Here is a 25527-nt window from a genome sequence, read left to right as displayed (position 1 = left end):
TACGCAGATAACAGGACACAAGGATACATCCCTAGGTCCACAAACACCAGGCTTTATTTTCTCTTCAGAGTCCCTGGAATATATTCCTTAAGCTTCCACGAAATAGCAGAATTCTGTTAATAATCGTCATTGACAGGGCATTAATCTCAGGTTGGGGTGGGGATGGCTGCAAGCAGCAGAAGAGAAAATCCTGCAGTCAGGAGACGCGAGGTGTCAAATCCCCGGTGTGACTCTATGCAGCTCAGCGTTGACAGCACTGAGGCAGAAGTGGAACTTGACTCACCTGCGTGATCTCAGCCTCTCTAGCACTCAGTTTCCTCATCTATAAAAACGAGACTGTTGAACTAAATCACCCCTAAAGTCTTTTCTAGCTGTAGATTTATAACGTGGTTTCCATATCTGCAAAATAGAGGCTTCTGATTCTATATAGACTTTCTTTGCCACAGAAGCCTATTCATCTTGAAAGTTCACCCCCATACCACCTGAACCCCTGCTTTTCAATTTCCCCAATTAATATGTGTGCTCCTTGAGGGCAGGAACTCTTTCTGTGTGTGTGTATGTGTGTGTGTGTCTGTCTGTCTCTGTGTCTGTCTGTCTGTCTCTGTCTGTCTCTGTCTCTGTCTCTGTCTCTCTGTCTCTCTCTCTCTCTCTCTCTCTCTCTCTCTCTCTCTCTCTCTCTCTCTCTTCCTCTCGGCTTATTTATATTCCCAGCATTTAACACAGTGCCTGGCATATAATAAGAACTTAATAACTTAATAAATGCTTATATACTTGATTTGACTTGACTTCATACCGACCTCACAGGGTCCTTGTGAGGAAATCACTTTATAAATCTTAATGCACTATATAAATGTCACTATACAAGATGTCCCACAAGTCTTACTGCAGTTTTATGCTATTAAGGCTTAAAACTGCACTAATACTTTTGGAACACAATATATGTAGACTACAAATACACACACTACCTGATTCAACATCACACACACATTCATATGTTGTGTGTATATATTATCATTTCAGCAGGGCATTTCTCCATTTGGCAATGCCTAGGCCCCCAACTGGAAGCCTCTCTCTTCACTCCCCAACCCTTTAACCAGTTATTTAAATGGTGATTAGAGAAACAATATTCATGTGTCTGCGCCTGGGTTTCCCCCTCAGAGTATCACCACAGATTTTTCTGTTATGTTGGATCAGGTAGAAGAGGAAGACCAGCTCAAGGTCATCTAGGATTCCTACACTATGTCCCTGGCTAATAGCTGCTTATCAGTATTAATGCCTTCATTGCTGTACATGTTAAAAAATTACAACCACTCTTGGCTGCTGGATTGATGCTAAATGACAGCTTAGCCAATGTGACTGGTTAAAAGAGAAGAGAGTAGTCTCCTGAACACACATTGTTAGTGTGTTTCATTGGCATAAAATTCCTGCGTGCAACCTGAGGGTCAAAATATCTAATGAATGTCAATGCAATGGAGAGGCAGTGGGTAGCATCTCAACAGGAATCTCGGCAGGGCGGCAGATACACTAAAAGTGTATCTGATTTCTATTTTCATCATCTCTTCCAGGAATCATTTGATATCCACCCACCCTTCAAAGGAAAAGCAACTAAAAAGTCATTTAAATTGTTATTTCTTAAGAGTGATATGATTTGATGGAATATGGGAAATGAATCACCATTCCTTAGCAAAGATCTCAAAGGTTATTTTTACCCACTTCAGTCTTACTTTCCATACTCCTCCAACTTTGTTTTTATTTTTGTTTTCTCTTGCTTATACATGTAAATAAAATTTTACTTAACTCTAATTAGTCTTTTTATGGATTATTTTATGTTTCATTCACAAAGCTGCCATGTACTATATGCTATATTCTTTAGCAAATGAATATATCTCTTATGGTGCTTCAGCTTTGAGCTTTCTGCCAGGGGAAATCCCATTTGTCTGAGTGAGATATTCAAAAATCTATTGTTCCTCATTTCAGGGCATTTCCAGGCCCATTTTACAGGGAGTCATTTTTAAATGCTGCTTAAGGATTACTTCCCCTTGGCAATGCTAAAGTCCATTTGGTGAAACAAATAAGTAAATCAATGTCAAAAGAGAATTTGCAACAACTATTAATATTCCTGAGATGCTGGCACAGCCGTACTCAGCTCCACAGATTATGAAAATAAGGTGTTTCTTTAGATTTAGGTATGAGAGTGGACAAACTCCTTGAAATAAATTGATCAGGAAGGTAACCGGTAAAGCTTAGCTGAATTGTTGTTGACATACTGAACTTTCAGTTTACTAAATACATTAATACATGTTGTTTCATATGATCTGCACAATAGCACTGTGAGGTATGTTATGTGTATATATCTCCATTTTGCAAGTGGAAAACCTAAAACTCAGGAAAGTGAAGTGATTTGTGAAAGGACTGATTATCATAGCCGGATGGATGGCAAGAGTCCCAAGATACCCAAGATGTAATTTTAAAAATGCAAAATTTTAAAAATTCTGAGGTTATACTAATCCTTTCTTACCTTTCCAGTCCTTCCATCTCCCCCCCCCCCCGCCCCGGCCCTTGCCAGTTTTCTTTGTTCCAGTGACCCTGGCCCCCTGACTTTCTGGCTGTTCCACAAACAAGATACTCCATTTCTCTGCTCTGGGCATTTCCTCTGGTTGTCCACAAAATCTGGAATGTTCTCCCTCCTCATTTCTGCCTCCTGGCTTCCCTGGATTCCTTTAAGTTACAATTAAAATTTCATCTTCTACAGCACACCTACACAACTTGGCAGTAGTAGGTAGGGGCCTAAATTAAAATAGACTAAACTTTGTCAGGCCACAGATAGGCTTTTAGTGGATCACTTTCCAAGTAAAGGTATAATTGATGATTAAACTATTTTGCAAATAAATCATATTAAAAAGGGGAAATGTCAATTAATTACACTTATTTCTTAAGATTTTTATCATGAAATGACATTAATGTTAAAAATTTACTTTGCTAAACAGTACAAGTTTTAATACATTTTTTAGATTTTCTTGCTGTTTACATTTAGTAACAACTGAAAACATAGTGAAAAGATATGACTCTTGGTCCTCTCAAACTAGAGACAGACTGACAATGGTTGGTCACCATGGGTCACATGACAAACAGGAGAATGTGCACAGTGGCAACCCACTCACCAAGTTACATGACGGGCACAATAATGACTAGTGCAAGGCAGGTTAAGGGGCACAGACAAAGCACTTGTTACATCTTTACTTTCTTTTACATCCTCTACATTTTTCACAGGCTGCCCGAAATTCTTTGGCAGGCTGCAAGTGGCCCATAGGCCATATGTTGTGCTGGCCTCTTCTATAAGAAGCCTTTCCTAATCCCTCTTAATTTTTGTGCCTTCCGTCTTTTCATTATTTCCCATTTAATATATATAGCTATAGATATCTATACATCTCTATCTTGCTCATACATATTTGTTTGCTTTTTGTCTCTTCTATTAGATTGTGAACTCCTTGAGGGCAAGAACTGTCTTTTGTCCCTTTTTGTATCCCTGGAGCCTAGCACAATGCCTGGCATATAGGAGCCACTTAATAAATGTTTATTGACTGACTGAATATTAAGCTTAGCACAGTGCCTGTCATAGAGAAGGCACTTAAATGTTTATTGAGTGAATATTATTACACCCTGTAAATTGGCAAAAAAATTTTAAAATGGAAATAGTGAATATTGGAGGAGTCATGGAAAGAGAACTAATACATCATAGGCTGAGCTAGAGATTGGTTCCTCCATTTTGGATAACAATTTAAAATTAAGCAAGAAAAGTGATTAAGCCATCCAAATCCTTTGACCCAGTGATCCTATTAATGGGCATATGTCTTCCAAGGAAATCAAAATGCCAAAACAAAGGTCTAATATACGCCAAATTATTATTAGCATTTTTTCTGCAAAGAATTGAAAATAAAGTTGGCATCCATCAATTGGGGAATGGCTAAATGAACTGTGGTTCATGAATGTAATCAAATATTATTATTGTTCAGGAGAAAGTGGCAAATGTGAGGAACTTAGAGAAACGTGAGAAGACATATGGACTGATGTAGAGTGAAATAAGTTAAATCATGAAAACAGTATACATAATGACTACAACAATGTAAATGATAAAAAAACAATAAAATTAAATTGAACTCTGAGTAATCAAAAGATGTTAATTATTCTGGGAAATAGATAATAGAATATATTTTCCTCTTTTCAGAGAAGAGACAGGGGACTATTTCAGCACAATATTATATGCTTTATCAGGCACAGTTATTGTAGAGGGTCTTTTTGTTTTGGTGTGGGGGGAGATTTCCAGAAATCACTGTGATATAAAAATAAAAAGCATCAATAAAACCTATTTTTTAAAAATGTTACGGCAAAATCAGAATGGCACTTTGCCAGATCAGTCTAGAACTTTTAGGAACAGAGAGAGAACCCCATATTCACGTAATAAAACTATATATGTGCTTTCCTAATAATGTACAAACTGATCTGTGGGATAATGAACCTAGCAAGAAGCTCTTGATACCCTCTTTCCTCTGCCCCTCCGCATAGACAGTGCCATCATGCCAGTGTCTACAGTCCCAAAGAGGGATATTTTGTGTGGTATCTTCCTACACCAACCTTTCTTCAGATCTTTAATGAACCAGTGATGCCAATCACTGTGAGTATTTCCTATATCCATGCCAGTCACAACCCATCCATGCCTTCTCATCCTTCCCAGTTCTTGACTGTGCACTCCTATAAGACCTACATGTAGGATCTACTCAGTCTTCTATAAGTCTTCCTCCATTTATTAGTGTTTTTTAAGTGTGAATATAGCACCAGGTCTGTTTTTCACTTATTTATACTATGTGACCAGCCCACTGCATCTTTTATTCATTTATTGGAGAATATCTTTTGAAAAAAAGACAATAGCATTTCATTTAGTAAGAACAATCTCATACTTGTCAGCACTAAAACCTGGGAATTTATATTGACCAGGGAAGAAAGATATCTCCCTTCCTGAGATTTAATGATCATAATACCCCTCTCCTGCTCACTCTCTTTTCTTTCCTTAAAGTTAAATTGATGCCTTTAGTTATTATAGATACTTTTCCCTATCCCTGCTCCCACCTTTGCCTTGCAAGAACAAAAATAGCAGTAGTATCAACGAGAGAAGGAAAAGAGTAAGAAATAAGCATGTATATAGCACCTACTAAGTGCCAGCACTATTCTAATTGCTTTTTTTTCACAAATATGATCTCATTTGATCTTCACAAAACCCTGGGAAGTGGTATTATTGTCCCCATTTTGTAGTTGAGGAAACTGAGGCAAACAGAGATTAAGTGACCTGCCCAGGGTCACACAACTAGTAAGTGGCTAAGGTAGGATATAATAGTAATAATAGCTAACATTTATATAGTACTTACTATGTGCCAGTCACTGTACAAAGTGCTTTACAATTATTATCTCCTTTGATCTTCACAATAATCCTGGGAGGTAGGTGCTATTATTATCCTCATTTTACAGATGAGAAAACTGAGGCAAACAAAAGTTAAGTGACTTATCCAGGGTCACAGAGCTAGTGTCAGATTTGAACTGACTCCAGGTACAGTGTTCTATCCATTGTATCATCAACTTCTTCAAAAACAGTTAAGCAAAGTCAACTGTCACATAGGAGATTTCCTGGCAAGTGCCAGCTTTTAGAGTTGCTTTGTGAATAACTCCAAGTTCAAGACTTCCTGATTTTGAGAGTTTGGGAACTGGATCTTCTAGAGAGTTATGATTTCTTGGTACATCCTGTGCCTTGGAGAAGGAAGAAGATCCTACACAGTCTCCTAATTGGAGAACAAAGTCAATGAGTTACTTGTACAGAAGAAGTCTGATGAGAAGGGGATCCGCTTGTACAGCAAACTCCAAAACATGGTTGCTATTTGGGAATTCTGAACCACAAAGTGGTATTTCAGGATTTGGAAAGAGAAATTCATTCTCATAACAAAGGATAACCCTGACAGCAACCAAATTCCATTCCCTTATGGAAGAGGTGAGAGGCTGATGGGCTATTCCAATATTTTTTAGTTCTTTATTTGTTTATGGATTTCTTTGAGTCCTTAGTGTTTTATGTTTGTTTGTTTGTTTGTTTTCTGAGGTGAAATAAAGGCTGTCTCATACTAAGCAAACATTGTAGATTGAATCCTGGTGCAGGATTTTTGGGACCCTGGGCTATTATTTTTGATACTAATTTCTATTTGTGTGTTCCCAGTCTCCTAGTTTGTAATCCACAATATATAAACATGTATAGCTTAAAAACAAACAAACAAACAAACAGAAAAACTAAGGTGAACATTACCCTAGAGTAAACTCTTTTATTTATCTTTTAAATAAAACTTGAAGGCTTTTCAAATTGAATGGACTTGTGAAGCAATATAGTATAATGGAAAGAGTCGGAAGGAGTTCTATATTCTGTACCAGGGTCGAAAGACCCACATTCTATATTGTCTTGTTACTAGCTCAATGTGTTACTTTCATCATGGCAGTAGTCATGCACCTCGGTTTTGTCGTGTGTAAAATGTGGATAACTTCTTGAATTAGGTTATATAGATGTTTTGTAAAGGTAAAATGATAGGTGTGAGAGTCTTTAAATATGTAACCACCCTAAGCAAACACAAGGTTTTATAATGAATTTTCTCATGTACTCAAATATAACAAGATTTCAGCCTATTATTCAACTCTTAAAACCTAGAAAAAAGTGTGTTTCAGGGATATTCCAAAGCAGAACTTTGTTTATTTTATCATTCAGCGTCACTGATGCTGGACAGCTCTCTTGAGCCAAAAAGTACACCTCATCTCAAGGTCAGCCAAACTGTTCTCTTGCAGCAGCCAGGATGTGAAATCACAGGATGATTACATTGGCATTCTCTTCTGCAGTCTGGCCTATGTCTGGGAGACTACCCAAAGGGGAAACAGGCTTATAGGTTGTTGATTGCGGCTTCCTAGGGAAGGATAGATTGCAGAATACAATACATTGAAACCTTGTAGCAAGGTAGTTTTAAATAGATTTGATTCCTTTCCCAGATAAATCTAGATCTAGATTAGAGAAAAACAAGATATGATTAGAACAAAGAGAAAGGAGGACTAAAGGAAATAGTAGTCTAAATTGTTTTAAAATAAGCGTATTTCCCCCTTCAGTGGCAAAAGTCCAAGATCTAATACTATGCTCTGCACTCAGCAAATATTAAATGTAGGTTTGTTGAATGAATGAATGAACTTTATTACCATATGAGGCAGGGTTATCATCATATAAGAAGCAGCCTGATACAAAGACAGGCAGCTAGACTTGGAGTCAGAAACTTTCTATTTGAATTCTGCCTTGATTACATTTTAAATGTGTGACTTTTGGAAAGTCTTAGAACCATAGGTTTACGTCTAAAAAGGACCTCAGAGCTTATCTAGTCCAACCTCTCTTATTTTACAGATGAGGAAACTGAGTCTCTTTTTAACCAGTACAGCAACATTTTCCTACCTCCTAGGGTTTTTGTGAGCACATAGCACAAAATCGTGTGTGTGTGTGTGTGTGTGTGTGTGTGTGTGTGTGTGTGTGTGTGTATAATGATGAGGCAATAGGGTTAAGTGACTTGCCCAGGGTCACACAGCTAGTGAGTGTTATGTATCCGAGGCTGGATTTGAACTCACGTCCTCCTGACTCCAAAGCCAGGGCTCTATCCACTGTACCACCTAGCTGCTTTCCCCCAACTCCAATGTGTTATATAGATATAATCTCTGGCTCAAAATAATGGTGTCATAAGACTCTCCTCATTGGTGGAAACTGATTAGAATGCTCTCCAAATGCTCCAAACCTGAATGAGTAACAGAGTTGGCAAGGGCTTGGGAGAAAAGAAATCCTGGTCTTTTGGCTTCCAACTTCAAAAGAGAAGGCATGTGGTTCCAAATTGTCTTTAAAGAGAGGTCCTAAAAGGAAAAGAAAGAGTGGGAAGGAGCTACATGTAAAGAAGCCAGCACCAAGATCATGTCCCTATCCCCAGCTTACTATACTAAAAAATTCAGGGAATTTCTCCTTTCTCCTTGGGAACTCTGTGTGTGTGTGTGTGTGTGTGTGTGTGTGTGTGTGTGTGTGTGTGTGTGTGTTTCCCCCACCCTCCCATCCCCTAACATTATTATGTAAGATTTTATTAGAGAGAGACAGCATTGCATACTGAACAAAAGGCCAACATTGGATTTCAGGAAGACATGAGTTCATGTCCTGACTCCAAGCAGGAGCAAGTCTCTCACACACACATACACACACACAATTTATCCTTAGAAATTTGGCTGTTGTACTAACAAGTTTACATGTGTATATATCTATGCATGTATACACATATATATGTATAGACACACATTCACATATGTGTATGCACATAGGTGTATATACACATACTTGTGTGTGTATTTGCATGTATACATACACATTTGCATTTTATACAATACATTATATATGTGTATTGTGTGTGTGCATACACACACACATATATAACACACATATGTATATATAATTGCAATGGTCAGGTCAAAGTTAGTCTTGAAAAGAAAAAGAAGGCATACAAAGTCATAAAGGGGACCGAAGGGAGTGTAGGGAAGGGTCAGTACCATTCTCTTTGACTTGGAACATAATCCAGGGACTTGGATCAATTAGATAATGTATATAAAGTGTTTTATAAACATTATAATGTTCTATTTGATTCTACCCAATCAAAATCCTGATAGCCATTGTCTACAGACCTCCAAGACATTTTCTTTCCTTCTTCACTAATTTCAGGACCTGGCTTACAATCTTTACCTTCTCTCTAACTCCTGACTATATGCTAGGGGACTTCAACGTACATATTGGCACTCCCTCAAATACCGTAACCATTTGGTTTCTCAACCTACTCACTTACAGTGACAAACTCCTCTGCCTCACCTCAACTACACACAAAGATGCTCAAACCCTTAATGTTGTCATCATCCACAAATGCCCCTCCTCCATGTTCAAGAACTCTGAAATCCTTTTATCTGACCACAATCTATTGGATTTCTACCTCTCCCTCTGCCTTCCCATACCAAACTTTATTCACACTATGTTCTCCAATCCTTCTACCTCTCAGTTCTCTCTCAGGCTACATACTCTCTCATTTACCACCATCTTGACCTTCTAGTGAATCAGTTCAACTTTACATTATCCTATTTTCTTGAGTCCCTTATCATATTGCTGATTGTACCCTGCCAAGCCTTGGCCTTGGATCACTTTCATTGTCTGCAGACTTCACTCCTATAAATGTACTACTGAACAAAGAAAAATCATACAACCATTCTGGTTGTATGTAGTGAACTGGGTCCACTACAAATTAATCTTGCACAACCTAAATTGGGTCCTCACTACTGCTAGGCAATCCTTCTACACCTCCCTTATCAATTCATTACTCCACTCCTCACAGTGGCTTTTCCAAACCTTTTTATCCTTCCTCAAATTTCCCATGGCTTCCCCTTTCCCTAACCTCTTAGTTGTGAAACTTGCTTGATATTTTACAGGAAAAAAAATGAGGCTGTTGTCCAAGAGCTCCCCCTTTTCCCCTTTAACTCATGTCATATTACTTCATTTTCTTTCCTCTCATTCTCTTCTTAACTCCCCACAACATTGCTTCTGATCTCATCATTCCAAAAAACCTGCTCTCTCCAAAGTTACCAATGATTTCTTAACTGCCAAATCCAATGGCCTTTTCTCAGTCTTCACTCTTCTTGACTTCTTTGTAGCCTTTTCCACTGTTGATCACCCACTTTGGCTTGATACTCTCTTCTTTCTAGGTTTTTGGGATGCCACTCTCTTCTTGTTTTCTTAGTGCCTATTTGACCTTTCCTCAGTCTCTTTTACTGGATCCTTATCCAGGTCATGCCTACTAACCATGGATAAGCTATCTGATTCTGTCTTAGGCCCTTTTCCCTTCTCCCTCTATACTACATCACTTGGTGATCTCATCAGTTCCCATGGATTTTGTTATAATCTCTATAATTATGATTCTCAAATCTATCTCTCCAGTCTTAACCTCTCTGCTGACTTCTAGACTCATATTTTCAACTGCCTTTCAAATAGCAGACTGGATATCCAGTAGGCATCTCCGTGTCCAAACTGAACTTTCTATTCCCTCCCCCCCAAACCCTCCCTGCTTTCAAACTTCTCTATTGCTGTTGAAAATGCCACCATCCTCCCAGTCACACAGGCTTTTAATCTAGTTATTATCCTCAACTCTTCACTAACTCTTGCCCCCCATATCCAATCTGTTGCCAAGGCCAATCAATTTCAGCTTTGCAGCATCTTTTGAATATGTCCCTCTTTCTCCTTTGATTCTGGTACCATCCTCATGCAGACTCTCATCAGCTCATGCTTGGACTATTGTAATAGGCTGCTGTTTGGTCTGCAGGTCACAAATCTCTTCCCACTTCAGTTCATCCTCCATTCAGTCACTAAAGTGATTTTTCTAAACTGCAGGTCTGATCACGTCTCCTCCATACTTAATAAACTTCCTATCACTTACAGGATCAAATACAAAATCTTCTGTTTGTTGTTCAAAGCCCCACAGTCTCTACCTTTCCAGTCTTCTTACAACCCTCCATCCCTCAATGTACTCTTTGGTTCAGTGACACAGGCCTTCTTGCTATTCCACGAATAAGACTTTCATCTCTCAGCCCTGGGCATTTTCTCTGGTTGTCCCCAAAGCTTGGAATGCTCTCCCTCCTCATCTCTACCTCCTGACTTCCCTGGCTTTTGTTTTCCAAGTCCTGACTTAAATTCTGTCTTCTACAGGAAGTTTTTTCTAATCTCTCTTAATTTTATTGTCTTCCCTTTATTCATTGTTTCCTATTTATTCACTATATAGTCTGTTTGTACACATTTGTTTGCTTCTTGTCTTTTCCTTTAGATTGTGAGGTTCTTGAGGGCAGGGACTGTCTTTTGCATGTCTTTGTATCCTTAGAATTTAACACGATGCTTTGACACATGATAGACATTTAATAAATGCTTATTGATTGACAATGAATATCAGCTATTATTATTGCTATGATTATTATTGTATTCATATTCAGAGGTATTCATATACCTCTGGTATTTTTTGGCACCCGATGGAGAATCTACCTTTTTCACCACTTCTTCCCCATGTGCTGCCTCCCTGAATCACTCCACAGTAGCTGAGGAGCGCTGATGTGGGATCCATATTTTTCATGCTCTAGGGCCAACTGAAGACATGTGCCCCTCACTCTCTCCTTGCCAAATAATAATCACAAAATATATTTCCTATGATTCAGAAGTGAAGAATAGAAGCTCTTTAAAACAATATTCCAATCACTCAATCAACAAGCATTTATATTAAACTTCTGCTGTGCCATGTTCCACATGTGCTAGGTTTGGGGAACACAAAAACAAAAATGAAACAATCTGTGCCCTCACGGAGCTTGCATTCTATCAGGTATTTGACTTGGAAAAATTGTGAAATACAATACCTTCATTGTAGGAACACTCCTGACCTTAATTAAATCTTATTTATTTTGTTAGGAAGAAAGGCTACATGTTGAATGGGAGGGGGAAATTCTTTTTAATGTTATAAAATGGCCTTTCAGAAAGTATACATTATTTAATTAGACAAAAGTATGGGGGAAAGGGTTTTATTTCACTCTAAAAATACTGTGATATGAAAACAGGATTTAGCTACCAGTAGGACTGAAATCAGAGTTAATAAAGGGTTGCTAAGTATGAAGAATCAAATGCAAAATAATCAATTGTGTTTTTCCTGAGCAGATGAATAAGTCATCCCTAATGCCAAGAGCCCAAGCAGATTTGGAATTTCTATGCTAATGTGATATGACAGAGGAAACTTTCTGGTTATGAAACAGTGCTCTGAGGGTGAAATATTTATTCTCTTTTCTGATTTAACTGCATCTATTTTTTTTCTGCTTTGGTACTTTTCAGGAAAATTTAAATGTATATTAGAATTTAAACATTAATCCTCCATTCCTATGGGATTGAGAGATCTGAAACATAGACATAGAATTTTAAATTGAGGGCAGAGAGGAAGGGAGTAGGAAAATGGCAGAGAGTATCAGATCTGCTATTTTGAGGGAGAATAACTGTCAAAAGATAGATGACATGGGAAAAGCTTGCTATTATGGATATAAAGATCACATTGGGAAATATCTTCCAAGGCGAACTCTTCTTGATGCTTCAGATTATCCTCTATTTAAAAAAAAATGCTTCTAGATGAGTAGTTTTGTCTCAGCAGAACTGGACTTAACTCAAAATAACTCTCCATATTGCACATCAGGATTGTATATAAGCAGCTGTTCATAATCCATACTTCAATGTCAGATATGTTAACATTAAAATCAAAAGTTATTCTGAAATGTGCCTGTATTATGTTTCTGGAATGCCAAATAAAATTTGTTCACAATTATCCTATTTTTATACATAGAAGGAAAACATGAAAATAGATATAAAAATGAGAACACAATATAAAAGAGAAGAAAAATATGTAAAATAAAATAAGAAAATGAGCAAAGGATAAAACTGGTTAAAAAAAGAAAATCAACCAGGAAACCTGAAATCAGTCACCAAGCATTTATTTAGCACTTACTATGTTCAAAGAACTGTATTAAGTTCTGGAGATAAAAATAAAGGCAAAAAGATGGTCTCTGCCCTCAAGGAGCTCATATTCTAATAGAGGAGATAACAAACAACTCTGTACATATAAGATATCTGAAAGTAAATGAAAGACAAACTTAGAGGGACACATTATCGGTGGCCAGAATTGGTATAGAAAAAAAGGGGACCTGGGGCAGCTAGGTGGTACAGTAGATAGATACCAGCCATGAAGTCAGGAGAACCTGAGTTCAAATCTGGCCTCAGACCAAATACTTAACACTTACTAGCTGTGTGACCCTGGGCAAGTCACTTAACCCCGATTGTCAAAAAAAAAAAAAAGGGGAAAAAGGGGACCAGGAAAGTTTTCTTGCAGAAGGTAAGATATGGAATAAGTCTTGAAGGAAGCCAGCAGGAGAAGGCAGAAATGAGGAGTGGGAGAATTCTAGGCATGGGGGACAATCAGTGAAAAGGCATAGAGTCATGTGTGAAGAACCACCAAAAAGGCCAATGTGGCTGGATCATAGTGTATAGGGAGCGGATTGAAGTGCAAAAAGACCGAAAAGATAGGGGAAAAAAAGATTTTGGCATAAGAAAATTTAAAAAAATGTTTCTTTTATCTGTCCCTTTCTCTTCAGTCCTAATAACTCTATCCCAGTACCTTTCATAGATGCTTAAACTAGTGTAAGGATCCTCTGATTTCCATGCCTCAACCTCTCACATCACTAACAGATTATATTAAAATATTCAAATGGATTATTGCACTCATCAATTTGGATATTCCCCATAACAATGCCAATCTCATGCCTGCCTAGCTACCTTTTGCTGCTCTTATCTATGTCCTTATAAATTTTGGGGGAGGGGTTATGAAGAAAGAGAGGAGGGGTCTACCCAACTTGCTGGGAGACATACAGTATTTTCAATCTGTGCAACACTCTTCAATAAATTTTAATAGCATGCTTCAGGTTTTTCCCAGTCATTTTGTGGTTGCCTAGCTAGAGAGCATCTTGATCTCACCCATGAAATTGGCAGAGCATACCCATCATGTCTGTTTAATCTTCAAATGCTTCTGAGAATACTGCCTCTATATAAAATTAGACAACCGTATATTTGCTGAGAAGAACCTGAATTTTTCAGCTATATCATATCTCCTTTCACATACTAAAGGTAGGGCCCTGAGGGAACTGCTATTTCTGAATGTGCACTATGGCCTACCAATGTCCAGGTGGTACTGAGATTCGTATACATGGCAAACTTTCAATGATGAATCAACTAATGGTTCTACATCTTCTCCATATGTGTATATAATACACACACACACACACACACACACACACACACACACACACATACATACATACATACATATATACTCTTTGACCCAGCAATACCACCATTAGGTCTGTTTCCCAAGGTGAGCAGGGCAAAAAGAAAAGAGCCTGTATGTTCTAAAATATTCATAGCAATATTTTTGTGGTGGCAAAGAATTAGAAATTGAGGGGATGTCTATCAACAATATATATATAGTATATGTATTTATATGTGTGTGTATATATATACATATATGTATATATGTGTATATATACGTATATATGTATATATGTATGTGTACATATGTGTATGTATATGTATATGTATATGTATATGTATATGTATGTGTATGTGTATGTGTATGTGTGTGTGTATGTGTGTGTGTATGTGTGTGTGTATGTGTATGTGTATGTGTATGTGTATGTGTATGTGTATGTGTATGTGTATGTATTTAAATGCCCATTTCCAAAGGACGTTGGTGGCCTGCATTGCTTTTGAAGAATTACATGTAATTCTCACCACCAAAAGGAGAGCTACTATAAATATTTTAGAACGTATAGGTTCTTTTCCTTTTTCCCTAATCACCTTTGGAAATAGACCTAGTAGTGATTCAGCAGAAATCTTAGTGTTCCTTGATAATTTTTCTGTTTTTGCCTTAAGGCTTATACTCATACACATCTCAGTACCTCCTCTAATTATAGACTCCCATTTTCTAGTTTGCTTCTCAGTTTGCTCTACAGAGTTCCACCCCATTCTTATCTTGTGAGCTACACAAAAACAGACGATATTTAGACCATGGGCTGCAGTTTGCTGTACTCTGATTACTACTCTGCATATATCATTCATGCAACTATTTATTTACATGTTACCTCACCTGTTAGAATGTAATGTCCTGCATCTCCAAACGCCTCATGATGGAAAATGCTATCCACATCCAAAGAAAGAACTATGGAGTTTGAATGCAGATTGAAGCATACTACTTGCTATTTTTTTTTCTTCTGTTATGTTTTGTTTCCTGTTTCTGGTGGTTCCTCCTATTGGTTCTAATTCCTACTTACAACATCACTAATGTGAAAATGTGTTTAATAGGAATGTATATGTATAGCCTATATCAGATTGCAGGCAGTCTTAGGGAGGGAAGTGGGGAGGTGGGAGAAAAATTTAAAACTCAAAAGCTTATGGAAGTGATTGTTGATAATTAAAAATAAATTAATTTTTAAAAAAAGAATGTAATGTCCTGGAAGGTAGCTATTGTTTTAAACTTTCTTTTCATCATCTGCACTTAGCAATGTACCTGCAAAATAATAAGTGCCTAATAAGTGATTTATTGACTGACTTAGCCAGCCAACTGATATCTCAAGTATAGCCAGGAGCCCAGAGATCAGCTTAAATGAAAACAGGAACATTGTCCCTAGAGCCTTGGTGGAAGGGATTGCAAGTGCTCCCAGGATAGCAAGTAGGTGCTTTTTTATTGGGAAAATGATATTCTAGATTAATCAGAAGAAATTACATAATTGTCCTGTATAGTGTGATGGGGATAAATTAGGGTTAAGAAGTAATAAGACAAAAGGATGGATTATTTATATTGCCTTCATTATTGATCTTTTTTTCTTTGTGTATTGAAATATTTGTGTTTATTGATGATTGAATTCATAATTTTAAAACAAAGAATTTTAAAAAATATTTTATTCATTTTGAACTTAAATACAAAAAGACACCCCCCCATTTCCATATATATAGCACAATACAAAAAGAGAATTCAATATAAAGCCACGAATCTCCATTTTTCAAAAACTTTTTCTGGAAAACTGTGTAATAAATACTATGTGTCATTTTCAAAGCTACCCTGCTTTTCTGTGCTTTCTTTTGAGTTGTTTTTTTTTTTTGTTCTCTGCTGCGCATTTTTCCCCCCTCCTTCTCCACTTTGCACTAAAGAAGGCCACCATTAGACACAGATATGTGTGTGTGTGTGTGTGTGTGTGTGTGTGTGTGTGTGTGTGTATATATTATATACATACATACATATATACATACTATACATACTTCTATTTATCAGTTCTTTCTCTGGAGATTTCTTCATGGGTCCTTTGTAGTTGTTTGAGTATTTCTCAAAATAATCTAGTTGTTCACAGCTCTTGTTTGAACAATATTGCTGTTATTATACACAATTTTCTCTTGGGTCTGCTCATTTCACTCTTTATTATTTCATGCAAATCTTTCCATGTTTTCCTAAAATCAATCAGCTCATCATTTCTTATAGCACAGTATTATTCCATCATAATCATATACCACAACTTGTTGATGGGCATCCCCTCAATTTCTAGTTCTTTGCCACCACAAAAATATTGCTATGAATATTTTAGAACACATAGGCTCTTTTCTTTTTTCCCTGCTCACTTTGGGAAACAGACCTAATACTGGTATTTCTGGGTCAAAGAGTATACACAGTTTTATAATTCTTTGAGCATAATTCCAGATTGCTCTCCAAAATGGTTGGATCAGTTTACAATTCTATCAACTGTGTATTAATGTCCTACATTATTGATCTTTTGATAAGGAACCAGTGCTACAGGGACTGCAAATATGTGTGGAATCCCACTTCAGAATTGGTGCAGTTAGTTTTCAGGAAGGTGTACTGGTTATACTGGCTCAATCAAGGAATAGTAGACACTTCAAAGAAGCACAGGATCAGCTATTGGAAGGGAAAAGAACAATCAGTGTGTTGAGGGGGAAAGAGAGAGAGAAAAAAAACAACTACTCCTCTTTGGTACATATTAAGATGACACCATGATTCAAGGTTGTCATTGCCTAGTTTTGCTATAGTGACCTTCCTCTCTGGAGCCTGGGTTTGAATCACCTATTAATTAGTGGTAGCCTTTGCAAATTACCACCCACTTCAACCAATCTTGGTAATTTGGGGGTTATGCTTTTATTTTCTCAAAAGGAATCCACCCAGGAATTATTTAGGCTGTTTAACATGGAGATAGCAGCTCTAAACTCTGCCTGCTAGAGATTGCTACCCCCAGCAAAGCTGAAGTTTGGGAGGGTGGGAGCAGCTGCGCTGCAGGGCTTTTAGCCTTTTCCTCCCACTGCATAGCTCCTCTTCAGAGTGGAGCCAATTATAATTGTATATCGAGGTACTCTGCTGGGAATGGCATCTCTGTCCGCAATCCTTTTCCCCCTTACAGTCCCTGGACTGCGAATACAGAGACACTCTTCTGGGCTCCCCAAAACGATAAGCGAAGGATGGTCAGATGATGCTGAACATATTCATCTGAAGCCAGAATTGCACCTTCTCAGCAGATGGTTATAAAGCCTTCTCTTCAAAATGGGTGAATGAGGTGAGTGGGAGGATGGGAGGGGAGAATGTGAGAGAAGAGGAAAGTAAACCTCTCCCCAGAGCCCTTCAGAAAGAGAGAGAAACAAAGCACAGGCTCCCCCCGCCTCCACTTTGTGAATCTGTGTCTGATTAAAAGCGGCCCTTTTCTCTCTCTGATGGGAAAGATATCTTAAAATCATTTAGCACTACATCAGGTAAATTTCCAGTTTGAGAATAGGGTAGTGTACACTGACAACAGCTTTTCATAGTCAAAAAGCCAAGAGAACTCATCCATTAAAAACATCCCTTTATCTGGTTTCAGTAACATAACATTTTCCTCTTTGACTTTTCTTGGAGGGGACAGTTTTCAAGATCAATAACAGGCTTTTTGCAAATGGTTAAGACCAATCTTGAGGGTAATAAAATAATATAAGCTACTCATATTCTGTTTATGAGAAATTACAAAGTTTGATTAAAAATAAAAGTATCCTATTGTAGTTTTAGATCTTCAAGGTCTTTAGGCCTACTTCATAGTGGAAAAGCCAAATATATAAAATTCTTAAGTCCTATGAGGGAAACATTGGTGGGGTATATGTCTCATGGGGGCCTAATGGGGCCCTTTCTACAAAATTTACACTGAAAACAGTCTCTTCCACAACTTTTCCAACTAAACCAAGGTTTCACTAATTAGTTTAGCATGTGCCTTCTGCAAATAGAACAAAGCAAAGCTATTTTTTTTAATAGAAGGCATGACACAGTAGTGGTGTGTATAAAAACATTTATAAGAAACTCATGAATATGAAACTGGGAGCACGAAGAAGAGAATTTGAGTGAAGATAAAAAGAGAGAGAAATAGAAATATTAATTCACTGTGCTGAGGTGGGGAAAGCACTGGATATGAAGTAAGAAAGTCTACATTTAAATTCCAGCTCTGCTACTTATTAGTTGTATGATCTCGGGCAAAACACCAGACTTTTTTAAGCCTTAGTTTCCTGGGGTCCATTTCATCTCTACATCTATTGTGTGCCAGTATTATACAACCTTCATGGCCAGATAGAGAATATGGATGATGCTTTTCTTTTGCAACTTTAAAAGCTGTTAGAAAAGTAAGGTATAGACATGGTATGAGAAGGCAAAGGGAGAGGTTTCAACCCTACAGACAACTGTATAAGTCAAATTTCTAAAAGCAAAATATCTGATAAATTCTTGGCTTGCCTTTTAGACAACTACATTTCTTAGAAGGGAGAGGGAGGGGCAGCTAGGTGGTGCAGTGGATAGAGCACTGGCCCAGAAGTCAGGAGGACCTGAGTTCAAATCAAGCCTCAGACCAAACACTTGACACTTACTAGCTGTGCGACCCCAGGCAAGTTACTTAACCCTAATTGCCTAATAAAAAAAATACTAAAAAACAAAAAAAGAAGGGAGAGGGAGACTGAAGAAAACAACTTTGCTTTACTTAATTCTAACCATCAAGAATAGTTAGTACTAGTAGTGGTGGTAGCATGTGAGCGAATTGCTACTATGGAAACCAAAGGTAAAAAATAAATGCAGGAAAGAGTGGAAAAACATCACAAGATTTAAAAAGTACAATGATTCTAAATTTCCAAAGAAGTTTCCGAGAAAAGGTGATAAAGGAGGAGGACCTAAATGCAGCTCCAAGAAGTCTGAGAAAAGTAACACTGAGCTTGGGAAAATGGGCCTAAAACAACTCAAGACTAAGTAGCAAGGGGACATGTTGCCAAAGAAAACTGGCACAAAACAGCTGAAGAGCAAACAAGAGTGGGACACATCACCCAAGAAAAACAGTGCAAAACAATTCAAGAATAAACAGGAAGAAGGGGTAGTGAGGTGGTGCAGTGGATGGAGCACTGGCCTTGGAGTCAGGAGGACCTGAGTTCAAATCCACCTCAGACCAAACACTTGATACTTACTAGCTCTGTGACCCTGGGCAAGTCACTTAACCCCGACTGCCTAACTCCCCCCCCCCAAAAAAAAAGAATAAACAGGAAGGTGACTTGTTACCTTAGAAAACTAGCCAGAAATAGTTCAAGAATAAACAAGAAGGAAACATTTTGCAGAAAAAAAGAAAGTTCCAACCTGAGGGCAGAGGTGAAGATACAGTAGCTAAGAAACCCAAGTGGGAAGACTTGTAAAAGAAAAAGAAAGAACTAAGGAAGAGCAGACAACTCAAAGATAAAAGCAACTGTGACACCATTTTGAAGGCAAAGCAAAGTTGGGAATACCTAAGAAGAAAAAATTGTGGCAAAGAAAAAAGAACCAAGTTGATGAGTGAATTACAGAAGTTGATTCAGGGCAAGATTAAAAGTATTGCATTTGCACATGATTCAACCTGCATTATCCAGTGTTACATTCAACATGGTAATGAGGAACAAAGGAAAAAGGCATTTGAAGAATTAAAAGAGAATTGGGTTGAATAGAGTAAGGCCAAATATTCCAGAAATATTGTTGAGAAATTTTTCATGTATAGAAATAAATCACAAATTGCAGAAATAATAAAAAGTTTTAAAGGCCAATTGTGGAAGATGTTGTGCCATGTAGAAGCAATGGCAGCAGTGGAATATGCTTACAACAACAAAGCAATTTTGAAACAGGGAATATGCTCATAGAAGAGCTCTATGGGAATATATTCCAGTTTTACAAGTCTGTAATTCACCCAACTTTGGAAAAAGTGTTAGAGGTACAGCCTGATAAGCAAAAGGATATTATGGATGAAATGAAACAGATTCTTACACCAATGGCTCAAAAAAAACCCCCTATAATTAAACATTCACTGGTACATAAAGCATTCTTGGACTTTTTTACCTATGCACTCCTCAAACTCATATCAGAAACGATTGAAGCAATCAAAGAAGCTGTAATATACCTTGCACATACACATGACAGAGCTAGAGTTGCCATGTACTGTCTGTGGCATGGTGCACCAAAGGACAGAAAAGTTATTATTTAAAAAATAAAGACATGTAGAAAAAGTAGCCAATGGCAAATATTCTCATTTAGTTTTGCTGGCAGCATTTGATCGTGTTGATGATACTAAACTTTTGAAACAAATAGTTATGTTTGGAAATCATTAATTCCCTGCCAAATATAGTGAATAATAAATATGGAAGAAGAGTTCTGTTGTATTTACTAAGCCCTAGAGGTCCTGTACACCTTGTACTTGAAATCATTAAGTTCTATAGAGGGGTGATGGAAATGTACATAGCGAGAAAGATCGTATAATCCGCTGTAAGGAGCTCTTGGAGTCTGTTTCCCCAGTCCTGACAAGCTACATGCAGGAGCATGTCCAGAAATTGGTAACAGACAAATTGACGTGTGCATTTGTTGTTAATGTTCTGGGATCTGTTATTGGGGATATTCAGCCCGCTATGAATACCATTGCCCAGTTAGCTGCTCCTGAAATGATTACTGGTGGCAAGGATGGAGAGCTCCACATGGCAGAATATCCAGCTGGACATCTGGTTCTGAAATGGTTAGTAGAACAAGATGAAAAAAGGAAAGAAAATGGAAGAGAAGGCTTTTTTTGCAAAAAAATTGGTAGAGCATACTGATGTCAAGAAATTGAAGATCTGGGCAGGAGTTAATCAGGGTGTTATTGTTCTTTCTTATCTCTGCCAAAGCCCTGATCCAAAAGTCGTAAATCAAGTTAAATCTGGACTAAAAAGCCTCATCTCCACATTGGAAAAAGAGGAAAACAACAGAGGTATGACTGTTTTACCTGAGAAACTAAAAGCTTAAGTGGAAAATAATATTGAAGAATGAGAATGAATCACTTTTCCTGGTGATTCAGGTATAGGATACCATCTAGTTTGGTCTTTGGGGGGAGCCTTTTATTTTATATATGTATATATGTATATGCATACATATATATATATATAATGTGTGTGTGTATATATATATGTATGCACATATATATATCTCAAATATCTATTTCTAAAATAGTTTCTAAAGAGTAAAAAAAAAAGAATAGTACTAAACCTGGGGAAAAGGGCTCATGTCAACTTAATAGCTAATACTCATAATAGCTAAAGAAGGAAATGCTGGATAAAGTAGGTCCTACCCTAGAGTTTAGGGGAAAAAAAAGATTGCAAAAAGGTCTTATAATGATAAATATCACTCCAAGCCCAGAGACTCTTAAAACAAATGTAGCCCACAAGGATAGGAGGTTTTTATCTTTAATTTATTTAGTATTTTATTTCCCCCTAATTACATGTAAAACAATTTTTAACATTTTAACATTTATTTTAAAACTTTGAGTTCTAAATTCTCTCTTCCTCCCTCCCCACCATCATATCCATTGAGAAAGCAAGCAATTCGATACAGGTTATACATATGTTGTCATGTAAAACATATTTCCATATTAGTCATATTGAGAAAGAAAACATAGACCCCCCAAAAAAAAACCCTCAAGAAAAATAAAGTTAAAAAAGTATGATTCAATCTGTATTCAGACACCATCATTTCTTTGTTTGGGGGTGCATAGCATTTTTCATCATCATGAGTCCTTCAGAGTCATCCTGGATCATTGCGTTACTGAGAGTAGCTAAGTCATTCATTAACTTACAATATTGCTGTTACTTTGTACACAATACTTTTACTTTTTATCAGCTTATATAAATACAGGTTTTTCTGAGAGCATCCTGCTCATCATTTCTTATAGCACAATAGTATTCCATCATCATCACATAATACAATTTGTTTAGCCATTACCCAATCGATGAGCATTCTCCCAATTTCCAACTCATTGCCTCCAGAAAAGAGCTGCTATAAATATTTCTGTACAGATAAGGCCTTTTCCCTTTCAGGATATCTTTTTTTTTTTTGGATATAGACCTAGTAGTGGCACTGCTAGGTCAAAGGGTATACATGTTTTTACAGCCCTTTGGTCATAGTTCCGAATTGCTCTACAGAATGGTTTAATCAGTTCACAATACCACCAACAGTTCATTAATGTCTCATTTTTTCTCCACATCTTCTCCAACATTTGTCATTCTCCTATTCTGTCCTATTAACCAAGCTAATAGGTATAAGATAGCAGAATTGTTTCAATTTGGATTCCTATAATCAATAGCAATTTAGAGACCCTTCTCATATGGCTGTAGATAGCATTGATTATTTCATCTGAAAACTGTTCATATCACTTGACCATTTATAAATTGGGGAATGGCTCTTATTTTTACAAATTTGACTCAGTTCTCTATATATTTGAAAAATTAGGCCTTTTTCAGAGAAACTTACTTCAAATTTATTTCACAGTTACTATTGCTAAATGTATTTCCCTCCATCCTATTTTCTGCCCCCCCATTTATTTTATTCTCCCTTTCCTTTCAACCTGTCCCTCCTCTAAAGTGTTTTGCTTCTGAGTACCATCTCTTTCAATCTTCCCCCCCTTCTCTCACTACCCCTTTCTGTTACCTCTGCTTTCCTATAGGAGAAGATAGATTTCTTTAGCCAATTGAGTGTGTATGTTATTTCCTCTCTGAGCCAATTCTGATGAGAGTAAGGTTCACTCCCTCCCTGCCTCCCACCTTTCCTTCCATTGTAAAAGCTTTTTCCTGCCTCTTTTATGTGAGATAATTTACCTAATTCTACTTTTCCCTTCCCCTTTCTCCCAGTGAATTCCCCTTTCTCATCCCTTAATTTTTTTTAGATATCATCCCTTCATATTCAACTCATACCTATCCTATATATGTCTATATATCCTTCTAACTGCCCTAGTAATGAGAAAGTTTTTATGAGTTACAAGTATCATTTACCCATGAAGGAATATTAAAAAAAATGCATTTTATGAAGTCTCTTATGATTTCCCTTTCCTGTTTACCTTCTAATGTTTCTTTTGAATCTTGTATTTGAAAGTCAAAATTTTCTTTCAGCTCTGCTCTTTTCATCAAGAATTCTTGAAAGCCCTCTATTTCATTGAATATACATTCCCCTCCCCCTGACCTCAAAGGATTACATTCAGTTTTTCTGGGTAGATGATTCTTGGTTGTAATCCTAACTCTTTGGACTTCTGGAATATCATAAGCCAAGCCCTCCCATCCATTATTGTAGCAGCTGCTAAATCTTATGTTATCCTGTGTTTCTACAGTACTTGAATTGTTTCTTCCTGTCTGCTTGCAATATTTTCTCCTTGACCTGGGAGCTCTGGAATTTGGCTATAATATTCCTGGGAGTTTTCATTTTGGGATGTCTTTCAGGAGATGATAAACGGATTTTTTCTATTTTTATTTTACCCACTGGTTCTAGGATATCAGGGCAGTTTTCCTTGTTAATTTCTTGAAAAATGATGTCTTCAGGCACTTTTTTTTTTATCATGACTTTCAGGTAGTCCAGCAATTTTAAAATTATCTCTCTTGGATCTATTTTCCAGGTCAGTTGTTTTTCCAATGAGATTTTTCATGTTGTCTTCTATTTTTTCATTCTTTTTGTTTTGTTTTATTGTTTCTTGATTTATCATAAAGTCATTAGCTTCCATTTGCTCCATTCTAATTTTTAGGGAATTATTTTCTTCAGTAAGCTTTGTACCTCCTTTTCTATTTGGACAATTCTACTTTTTAAGGTGTTGTCCTCATTGGCTTTTTGTACCTCTTTTACCATTTGGCCTATTCTGTTTTTTAAGGTGTTATTTTCTTTAGTATTTTGTGTGTGTGTGTGTGTGTGTGTGTGAAAGCTGTTGACTTTCTTCATGATTTTCTTGTATCACTCTCATTTCTCTTCCAAATTTTTCCTCTACCTCACTTGATTTTTAAAATCCTTTTTGAGCTCTTCCATGGCCTAAGGCCACTTCATTTTTTCTTGGAGGTTTTGGATATTGTAGCTTTGACTTTGTTATCTTCTTATGAGTTTGTGTTTTGATTTTTCTTGTCACTATAGTAACTTTCTATGGTCAGAATTTTTTTTTCTGTTGTTTACTCATTTTTCTAGTCTATTTCTTGATTTTTAACTTTTGTTAAAGTGGGCCTCTGCTTGTGGGCAGAGAGTGCATTGTCCGAAGCTTCAGGGGTTTTGTGCAGCTGTTTTCAGAGCTGCTTCTAGGGACCTATAAGTTTGCAGTTCTTCCAAGGTGGTATGATCTAAGGAGAGGTGTTTGCTACTCTCCTGGTCTGTACTCTGGTCTGTGAGTGAGCACAAGAACTCTTTTCCGCCCTGGAAATGTGATGAGCATGCCAGCTGTGCTGTGACTACAAGCTCTGCTGTGCTAGTGCTCCTCCTCATGCTGGGATTGCCACCCAGGACTGTGACCCAAATCTGAGCATGGACAAAGCAACAGAGTCCTGCCCCTGGTGCCAGCAAAGAGACCCCTGTAATCTTCTGATCAGTTGTTCAACTCTGTTACTGTCTGTGGGCTAGAGCTACAGAAGTAGCTGCAGCTGCTGCTGATTCAGTGCTTTCCATTGTCTGCTCCTGGTTTGCTAGGGTTTGGTCTGTGCTAGCACCGCCTGTACTGAACTATGCTCCACTCTCACTCAGGTATGACAGACATTTCCTGCTGACCTTCTAAGTTGTCTTTGCCTGAAAAATTATTTCACACCATCCTTTTGTGGGTTCTGCTGCTCCAGAAATTGTTTAAAGGCATTATTTAAAGGTGTTCAGAGGAGTTTGGGGGAGAGCTCAGGAGAATCATTGCCTTTTCTCCTATATCTTGGCTTCGCCATCAACAAGAGGTTTTTAAAAGTTAAATTTTAACAAAACAACTTTGAATCATGGCAGTAAGGAGAAAACAAAGAGAGGCATCTAAAACAATTAATATGGATCCGCACAGAGCTGTTGATTTTAGTAGCTGACCAAGAAAAAAAAATGGAATTATTCAACACCTAATTTTCAGCTACCTTCTATAGCAGAGTACTGTTTTCAAAGCTATCACAATAATAGAAATAAGGATAGTTAAGAGGGACAAGGCAGCTAGGTGGTACAGTGGATAGGGTATTGAGCCCAGAGTCAGGAAGACATCTTCCTGAGTTCAAATCTAGCCTTAGACACTATCTGTGTGACCCTGGGCAAATCATTTAACCCTGCCTGTCTCAGTTTCCTCATCTGTAAAATGACTTGGAGAAGGCAATGGCAAATCACTCCAGTATATCTGTCAAGAAAACCCCAAATGGGGTCACAAAAGGTCAGACATGATTAAATAGAATGAAAGAATAGGGAATGGACTGAGGACTGCATTGATTATAGGGAACTTTCCCATGAAAAAATTTCCTCTAGCAATTCAGTTCACCATCTTTTA

General features: G+C 37.4%; 1 pseudogene; it reads left to right on the top strand.

The window, feature by feature from the left end:
- The first annotated feature begins 162 nt into the window (after positions 1-162).
- LOC110210426 (pumilio homolog 3 pseudogene) lies at positions 163-21039 on the top strand (annotated as a pseudogene).
- Positions 21040-25527: the final 4488 nt, after the last annotated feature.

This window comes from Phascolarctos cinereus, unplaced genomic scaffold (assembly GCF_003287225.1).
Source record: "Phascolarctos cinereus isolate Bilbo 61053 unplaced genomic scaffold, phaCin_HiC Scaffold_2;HRSCAF=192, whole genome shotgun sequence".
Classification (NCBI taxonomy): domain Eukaryota; kingdom Metazoa; phylum Chordata; class Mammalia; order Diprotodontia; family Phascolarctidae; genus Phascolarctos; species Phascolarctos cinereus.
The sequence above is the reverse complement of the archived record's forward strand: the minus strand, read 5'-3'. Positions and strand labels throughout refer to the sequence as shown.